This window comes from Apium graveolens, chromosome 1 (assembly GCF_009905375.1).
Source record: "Apium graveolens cultivar Ventura chromosome 1, ASM990537v1, whole genome shotgun sequence".
Classification (NCBI taxonomy): domain Eukaryota; kingdom Viridiplantae; phylum Streptophyta; class Magnoliopsida; order Apiales; family Apiaceae; genus Apium; species Apium graveolens.
Window position 1 is genome coordinate 21935665 of NC_133647.1, and position 10000 is coordinate 21945664.

Genomic DNA, 10000 nt, shown 5'->3' on the forward strand with positions numbered 1-10000 from the left:
TGCTTAGAAAAGGTTGTGAGTCGTTCCTAGCAAATGTAGTGGATTCAGAGAGAGGCAGCCTCAGCATGGAAGATATTCCTGTAGTTAGTGAGTTTCCCGGTGTGTTTCCCGACGAACTACCAGGCTTACTACTAGATCGACAAATTGAGTTTGAGATCAACCTTGCTCCAGGCACGGAACCAGTTTCAAAGGCCCCATATAGGATGGCACCAGCAGAAATGAAAGAGTTGGCGAGCCAGCTACAAGAATTATTGGATAAAGGAGTGATACGACCAAGTACGTCGCCATGGGGAGCACCTGTTCTGTTTATAAAGAAGAAAGATGGGAGTATGCGTCTATGCATAGATTACCGGGAGTTGAATAAGGTGACGATCAAGAACCGCTACCCGCTACCAAGGATAGATGACCTTTTTGATTAGTTGAAGGGAGCAAAATGCTTTTCAAAGATTGATTTGAGATCGGGATACCATCAATTAAAGATCAAAGAAGAAGATATTCCTAAGACCGCATTCAGGACCAGATATGGGCATTATGAATTCCTAGTAATGCCGTTTGGATTGACCAAGTTAACCAGAAAGAATCAAAAGTTTGAATGGAGTGCAGAATGTGAAGATAGCTTTCAAGAGTTAAAGCAGAAGTTGGTAACAGCTCCGGTGTTGGTACTTCCAGATGATCAAGGGAATTTTGTAATATTCAGCGACGCTTCACATAAGGGTTTGGGTTGTGTGTTGATGCAACACAGTAAAGTGATCGCATATGCGTCAAGACAGTTGAAGCCGCATGAGTTAAAGTACCCGACGCATGACTTGGAACTAGCCGCCATAGTGTTCGCACTCAAGATCTGGAGACATTACCTCTATGGAGAGAAGTGTGAAATCTACACGGATCACAAGAGTTTAAAGTACATTTTTACTCAGAAAGAGCTCAATATGAGGCAGAGGAGATGGCTGGAACTGATCAAGGACTATGACTGCTCGATAAATTACCATCCTGGAAAGACGAACGTAGTGGCCGATGCTCTGAGTAGGAAGGAGAGATTGAATATGATGATAACATCAAAAGAGTTATCTGAAGAAATCGAAAAATTAGAATTGGAACTTTGTGCTTATGGAAAAGTCGAGGAAGTTTGTCGTGCAATGACCTTTCAGCCAACACTAGTGGAAAAGATAAAGAAGTGTCAAGAAGAAGTAATGGAGAAAGAGAAGAATCAGTTATCTGGAGAGGAGATTAATACTTAAAGGGATGAGCAAGGGATACTAAGGTTTTCATCCAGAATATGGATTCCCCATGTACCTGAAATAAAGAATGAGATCCTCAATGAAGCCCACAATTCAAAATTTTCAATCCACCCGGGAAGCACCAAGATGTATCAAGACTTAAAGAAGAACTTTTGGTGGCCAAATATGAAGCGAGACGTGGCAGAATGGGTTACGAAGTGCTATACTTGTCAGAAAGTAAAGGCAGAATATCAACGACCAAGCAGATTAATTCAGCCCCTGAAGATTCCAGAATGGAAATGGGAAAATATCGCTATGGACTTTATAGTAGGACTACCGCGAACGAAATCTGGACATGACGCAATATGGGTTATAGTTGATCGTCTTACGAAGTCGGCGCATTTCCTTCCAATAAACGAGAAGTCGTCATTGGACAAGTTGGTTCATTTGTATGTGCGCGAAATCGTACTAAGGCATGGAATACCCGTATCAATAGTTTCAGACAGAGATCCCCGATTTAACTCGAGATTCTGGAAGCAATTTCAGGAATATCTTGGCACGAAGTTGAATATGAGCACGGCGTACCACCCGCAGACTGATGGCCAGAGTGAAAGGACAATTCAAACAATTGACGATATGTTGCGCAGTTGTGCGATCGATTTTTCAGGAAGTTGGGACGACCATTTGCCGTTGATTGAATTCTCTTACAACAACAGCTATCATTCCAGTATCGGCATGCCACCATACAAAGCTTTGTACGGGCGAAAGTGTAGATCACCAACAAGTTAGGATGAAGTAGGAGAAGGAAGAATTCTCGGCTCGGATTTGGTACAACAGTTGCATGACTCGGTCAAGTTAATTCAGAAAAGGTTGCTTGCTGCTCAAGATAGACAGAGGAAGTATGCGGATCCAGCGCGTAAGGACGTTCAATTCCAAATGGGCGAAGCTGTGTTGCTGAAGGTGTCACCTGGAAAAGGATTGATAAGATTTGGGAAGAAAGGGAAGTTAGCACCTAGATACATAGGTCCTTTTGAGATTTTGAGTCAAGTGGGAAAGGTGGCCTACGAGTTGGCCTTACCACCTCAGTATCGGCATGTGCATAATGTGTTCCATGTATCGTTGCTTAAGAAGTACAATCCTGACGCTAGCCATGTGATAGAATATGAACCTGTAGAAATTCAGGCAGACCTGTCATTTGTGGAGCAACCGGTTAAAATACTCGACTGGCAAGTAAAGAGTCTTAGAAATAAGTCAGTAAAGTTAGTAAAAGTACTTTGGAGGAACCCTAAGGTCGAAGAGTCGACTTGGGAGTTAGAGTCTGATATGTGTTCCCGACATCCTCATCTTTTCTCTTAGATTCTGGGGACATAATCTCTTAAGGGGAAGAGGATGTTACGACCGACATTTTATGTAATATTATTTGTGGATTGGGTATAATATTAAAGTCAAATGAAAATATATTCAATGATTGTACGCTAGTGTGAGTGAAAGTTTCTGCATTATAAATTTGCTTTGTGTAGTATATGATTTTTTCAAAGCAAGAGTTTATTTAATTTCTTTATTTTTGATTTATAAGGAATATTCTAAGCTTTGGAAATTTTTTCTTTTAAAAGGTATTTTGTTCACAAATTTTGAAAATGATTTTATAAAGTCTCTAAAAATCCAAGTTATTTTATGATATAAATTTTATAATTTTTGAACTTATATTTTATTTTATAAAAATAAATCATTATAAATTTTAGTTGTCATATTTATCAAATTACATAAGAGACCATGCATGCAAATCACCCTTCTATTCTCTCAAAGGGCAAACAAGACTTTTCCAACCCCACTAACTCATTTGATTATTACCAAATTACTACCTTAGCCTTGCATGCAAAATGGCCTAACTTTAACCGAGGGACATTTTTGTAAGTTCTCACTTCCACTCATCATTTATAAACTAAATAGCATAAAACAAAGAAATCAAAGTGGGAGAAGTCATTCTCATTCCACACTCCAACACCCCACAAATTTTCTCTCCTCCCCCTCCCACATTGCTCTCGGCCGAAGGCCAATTCCCCACCCCCCCTTCCATTTTTTCAATTCATTCTTCATCTTCCCAAGTGTAAATCTTTTACCTACATTCATCTTATATACTTTCCAAGTGTTTTGTGACTTGGAAGTTGAAGTTCCAATGATGCATGTGTAGTTCTTATGTGATCTCTAAAGAGAAACTCTTGATTCTTGTGAATTCAAGAGCTCTCTATGAGATATATTATGTATATGTGCTAACTAAGTGTTTTATGGAGATATCATGCTTTAAAATCCTTTGCATGCTACTGAAATTTCATTATATATTTATGTTTAGCCATGCATGTTAGTTTTAAGACATTAAAATGATGATCAACCATGTTTTGCATGCTATTCTTTTCGAAATCATGTTGTTATGTTTAAAAATCTATAAATGCGAAATATGTGTGCTTAAAATAGATTGTTTTTATGATAAATTTCTTATTAATACTTAAAAGAAGTTATATTTCATGATTATTAAGGATGAGTATTAGGTGCAAGTCGATTTTGCAAGCATTTAAAACTTTATGCCTAGCCGAAATCTTGTTATGTGCTTTCCTTGAGTTGCATGTTATATATTTAGTTGCATGTTGTTATTTTTGGGCATGGATGATCTCACCCAAGTTTATTTTGAGAATAAGGGAGTTAGTTCAGTAGATTACCATGTATAAGTCTTGGTTTAAGTATTGAGTTATTGTTAGTTGAGTTTGTCAAGTCAAAACCTTGGAAAATGAGAGTTATAGTTTCTGCAGAAAAATCAGTATAGCACCCTGAGGTTTAGAGTGAGTTTTGACCATGTCATTGGTGTGCACTTTGAGGCCCAAGCTACCAGAAGTTATTATTGGGAGTATATAAAAGGTTTTAGGAGTTGGTTGGAGGTTTGCATGTCATTTGGTTAGGTGCACAAGTAGAATCACAAAATCCGTCCAACAGGGGACAGTTTTGTTGCAACTTAGAAATAGGGAGATTTGACCATGTCATGGGTAGGCCCTTGTTAGGCCCAATTGGGCCTTAGTTAGAGGGTATGTCGGAGAAGTTTTTCCAACCATAGTTTATAGGATATGAGCTAGAACCATGTGTCACAAGTTAATTCAAGTCAGGGCATTTTCTGCCCAGAAAAACAGGGGAACCTTGGACTTTTAGCTTAGGCCCAAGAAGGCCCAAGCCAGGACCTTGAGCCACATGATAAGTGGCATTTTATACCACTTAGAACGTCTTAAAATGGCTTAAATTGGTGTCTTGAAATCAAGTATTTTGTGTATTTGATGCGTTTTTCTAGTGTTCATGCATTTCAGGGTATTAGTTTCATTTCGGAGGAGGAATCATCAAGAATAAGCCTTGGCATGTGTTCACCATTGCGAGAGGAAAAGAACGGGCAGATTACGGCGAAGAAACGGAGCAAACCTGAAAATTTTCCAGAAGGGTCCTGCGCGCCCGCGCAGCAATGCTGAGCGGCCGCGCAGGGTCGGGGGAAAAGATATATTATTTTAGACTTCTACTTCTGTTTGGCTTCCAAATTCTATGTAATCTGAGTTTTATGGGACTATTATATAAGTAGATTTGAGACATTTTTCACAGAGTATTAAGAGGAGATTATGTTTTAGATTGTGTTTTGCAAGAAGCGAAGGAGATAAGGAAGAAGACCGATTTAGCACACAGCAGCGAAGAGGAAGCATATATTCTTGTGATTCTTGTTTCGTTGTAACGTTGGATGCTAGTTTTCTTGCTTGACTTATTTACTCTTGTGACGTACTCTGTTTTAATATAATCAGTTTAGTTATTATTTTCTTGTGTTTGTTATCATGATTTCATATGAACCCATGATGGCGATAAGTTCTATTATGGGCTAATCGTGATCATGGGGTTGCAACGGATTTATTATGGAATTTTTTAGTTAATTGTTTAATACTTTAGTGTGTGATGATTGCATGATATCTAGTATTGGTTGTGCGTATTCGTCTTATGTGTGTCGCGAACATATAAGATAGGGTGTTAATCTCTTGTGAAGCGACGGTGGATCTTGAGATTTAGAACTTGCCATGCTAGCATAGGTTTATGTACGTTGTGCATGATTAGTGGGTAACTCTAACAGTTTTATTTGCCCTATGTAATCAAAAGGAATAACTTGTGCTTAAATCGTTGTGTTGTCAATTTCTGTAGACATATAGGAACTCAACATAATTGATGACTATTCAACTTCTATCTTAATTGTGGATGCTTGGTAGAATGGTATTAGTACAATGAAAGTTGGCTTTTATCAGTTTCGTGTTATTCGATTAATATCATCACTGTCACATGCTAAAGGTAATAACAATGGCTATAGAAAGAAGTAATAATGAAGTTGTGATCTCATGAGTGTTTTATTATTGATAAATTGAAGTGTTAGTTAAGTAGTTAATTATAGTTAATATTTAATCAACAATTTTAAGTGTTATTATCTTAACATTGAGAAGTAATCATACATTGGTGAGTGAGTTTAATTAGACAATAACTTAGTCTGAGTATCTGAGGGAACGAACTAGAAAGTATTCTATATTACTTGCGAACACGTATACTTGCGTGAATATTAGTGCGTGATTTCGCCCTAACAAGTTTTTGGCGCCGCTGCCGGGGACTCGGCGTATTTGTTTAGTTTATGTACTTACCATCATTGGTCATTAGGACTCAGTGATTAGGACGTAGTAGTTAATTACTCTTTTCGGTTGTGTTTCAGGTACTTTAGCAAGCGTTTATGCAAACTCGTTCTCGTGCTCACAAGAGGACCTTAGATACAGCTGAAGGAAAAGACGAAGTTCTTGATACTCCGGAGAAGTTAGATTTTGAGGATTCGGATTCAGGAACTGAGCAGAAAGAACCAGTAAATATGGGAGATCGTATTGTTCAAGCTGATCCAGCTCTTATGGATTTTTCTCGGCCTAAAATTGATGACATTCAGTCAAGCATCCTTCATCCGGCTATTCAAGCTAACACCTTTGAAATCAAGCCGGGCACTATTCAGATGGTGCAGAATTCTGTTTCTTTTGGAGGAGCGGCAACTGAAGACCCCAACATGCACATAAGGAATTTTGTCGAGATCTGCAGCACTTTTAAGTATAATGGCGTGACTGATGAGGCTATCAAGTTGAGGCTTTTCCCATTCTTACTGAGGGATAAGGCTAAAGACTGGTTACATTCTGAATCAGCTGGGTCCATCACTACGTGGCAAGATCTTGCGCAAAAGTTTCTGGTGAAGTTTTATCCAATGGCAAAGACTGCTGCTATGAGGAGTGCTCTTACTCAGTTTGCGCAGCAACCTACAGAATCTATGTGCGAGGCTTGGGAACGCTACAAGGAAATGTTGAGAAAATGTCCACATCATGGAATGCCGGATTGGATGGTAATCACTGGTTTTTATAATGGTTTGGGGGCCCAATCTCGGCCCATGCTCGATGCAGCAGCTGGAGGCGCCTTATGGGCTAAAAGCTATACTGAGGCGTACAATCTTATTGAGACGATGACTGCAAATGAGCATCAAAACCCCACTCAGAGGATGACATCAGGCAAGGTAGCAGGTATTCTGGAAGTTGATGCAGCCACCGCTATTGCAGCCCAGCTCCAAGCGCTATCAATGAAGGTTGATTCTTTGGCTACGTATGGAGTTAATCAAATAGCTATGGTTTGTGAGCTTTGTGCAGGTTCTCATGCTACGGATCAGTGTTCTCTTGTCAACGAATCTGTTCAGTATGTGAATAATTATCAGCGACAACAGCAGCCTGTGCCAGCGACCTATCATCCTAACAACAGAAATCATCCAAATTTCAGCTGGGGAAATAATCAGAATGCTATTCAGCCACCATATCAGCAAGGAGTGAGTAAACAGTTTAACCCACCTGGATTCCAGCAACCACATCAGTATGCTACAAGACAATCATATCCTCAATAGGGAAGTGCAGCTGCACCTACTAGTGCTGATTTTGAGGAACTTAAGCTGTTGTGCAAGAGTCAGGCGGTTTCTATCAAGACCTTGGAAAATCAAATCGGTCAATTAGCCAATGCAGTGCTCAATCGTCAACCTGGCACTCTTCTCAGTGACACGGAAGTACCAGGCAGGAAGGAAGCTAAAGAGCAAGTCAAGGTTATTACCTTAAGGTCTGGAAAAGTAGCTGATGCTGAAAAGGCAAAAGAAGTCGAAGCTGAAGTTAGAGATGAAAAATCTAAGCAAAAGGAGAAAGTGGTGGAACCAAGGAAGACTACTGTTGAACACACTCTGCCTGAGGCTAATACAGGGGAGAAACAGCTCTATCCTCCACCACCTTTTCCTAAGAGATTGCAGCAACAAAAGCTGGATAGACAGTTCGGGAAGTTTCTGGAGGTGTTCAAGAAACTTCACATCAATATACCTTTCGCTGAGGCTCTGGAACAAATGCCTAGTTATGCGAAGTTTATGAAGACTATTCTTTCAAGGAAGGTGAAACTGGATGACCTTGAAACCGTTGCTCTCACGGAAGAATGCAGCGCTGTTCTGCAGCAAAAGTTACCACCAAAACTGAAAGATCCAGGAAGCTTCACCATTCCTTGCACCATTGGCAATCTAACTTTTGACAAGTGCCTTTGTGATTTGGGAGCAAGCATTAATCTGATGCCGTTGTCGATCTTTAAAAAACTGGATCTGCCTGATCCAAAACCCACATACATGTCGCTACAATTGGCGGACCGTTCCATTACTTACCCAAGGGGCATAGTTGAGGATGTGCTCGTCAAGGTGAATAAGCTCTTCTTTCCTGATGATTTTGTTATTCTGGATTTTGAGGAAGATAAGAAGATTCCCATAATCTTGGGGAGGCCTTTCTTGGCTACTGGCCGTACCTTGATAGATGTGCAAAAAGGGGAACTTACTATGCGGGTTCAAGATCAGGATATGACCTTCAACATATTCAAGGTAATGAAATTCCCTATAGAAGATGAGGAGTGCTTAAAAGTGGATGTGATTGATTCTGCGGTTACTTCGGAACTCGATCATATGCTAATGTCTGATGCATTGTAAAAGGCATTAGTGGGGGAATTTGACAGTGACGATGAAGATATCAACGAGCAATTACAATATCTGAACGCTTCTCCATGGAAGCGAAAGCTGGATATACCATTTGAATCTCTTGGTACTTCTGACCTCAAGAACGCTGAAGGGAAGCTCAAACCATCAATAGAGGAAGCGCCTACCTTAGAGCTCAAACCATTACCTGAACACTTGAGGTATGCTTTTTTAGGTGATTCATCTACGTTACCTGTCATTATTTCAGCTGACCTTTCAGGTAGTGAGGAAGACAAGCTCTTAAGGATTTTGAGAGAATTCAAATCGCCTATAGGATGGACCATAGCAGACATTAAGGGGATAAGTCCTTCATATTGTATGCATAAAATTCTGTTAGAGGAAGGTAGTAATCCAACTGTGGAACAACAGCGAAGACTGAACCCGATCATGAAGGAGGTGGTGAAGAAAGAAATTCTGAAATGGCTAGATGCAGGCATCATTTATCCTATTTCTGACAGCTCGTGGGTGAGCCCCGTGCAATGTGTACCTAAGAAAGGAGGTATCACTGTGGTCGCAAATGAAAAGAATGAGCTCATCCCTACTCGAACAGTTACAGGATGGAGAGTATGCATGGATAATAGAAAATTGAACAAAGCCACAAGGAAGGATCACTTCCCTCTCCCATTCATTGATCAAATGCTTGACAGATTGGCGGGACATGAGTATTTTTATCTTCTGGATGGGTATTCCGGGTATAATCAGATTTGTATTGCACCAGAGGATCAGGAAAAGACTACCTTCACTTGTCCATTTGGCACATTTGCTTTTCGAAGAGTTTCGTTTGGGTTATGTGGCGCCCCGGCCACCTTTCAGAGATGTATGATGGCTATATTCTCTGACATGATAGGAAATAACGTCGAAGTGTTCATGGATGACTTCTCCGTCTTTGGACACTCATATGATGAATGTTTGAATAATCTGCGCGCCGTACTCAAAAGATGCGTGGAAACTAATTTGGTGCTTAATTGGGAGAAATGTCATTTTATGGTGCGTGAAGGCATTATCCTTGGGTATAAGGTCTCTAGCAAAGGTCTGGAGGTGGACAAGGCCAAGGTGGGAGTCATTGAAAATCTTCCCCCACCTAATTCGGTGAAAGGAATCCGTAGTTTTCTCGGTCATGCGGGTTTTTATCGGCGATTCATCAAGGACTTTTCAAAGATATCTAAGCCGTTGTGCAATTTACTTGAGAAAGATGTGCCTTTCAAATTTGATGATGAATGTTTGGCAGCATTCGAGACTCTCAAGGAGAGTTTGATCACGGCACCAGTTATTACAGCACCAGATTGGACAGAACCGTTTGAGATGATGTGTGATGCGAGTGACTATGCGGTAGGTGCAGTTCTGGGACAGCGCAAGAAAAATCTCTTCCATGTGGTCTACTATGCGAGTAAAACTTTAAATGGGGCCCAATTGAACTACACCACTACTGAGAAGGAGCTTTTGGCTATAGTCTTTGGCTTCGAGAAATTTCGATCTTATCTGCTTGGTACGAAAGTGACAGTATTCACTGATCATGCAGCTATTCGCTATCTGGTTTCTAAGAAGGATTCGAAGCCGAGACTCATTCGTTGGGTGCTTTTACTTCAAGAATTTGAGTTAGAGATCAAAGATAGAAAAGGTACCGAGAATCAAGTAGCTGACCATCTCTCTAGGTTGGAGAATC

General features: G+C 40.2%; 1 non-coding gene across 1 annotated transcript; it reads right to left on the reverse strand.

The window, feature by feature from the left end:
- Positions 1-6525: 6525 nt before the first annotated feature.
- LOC141679490 (small nucleolar RNA R71) lies at positions 6526-6632 on the reverse strand. Its single transcript, XR_012558112.1, has one exon. It is a non-coding gene; the product is annotated as a small nucleolar RNA R71 (small nucleolar RNA).
- Between the last annotated feature and the right edge of the window lie 3368 nt (positions 6633-10000).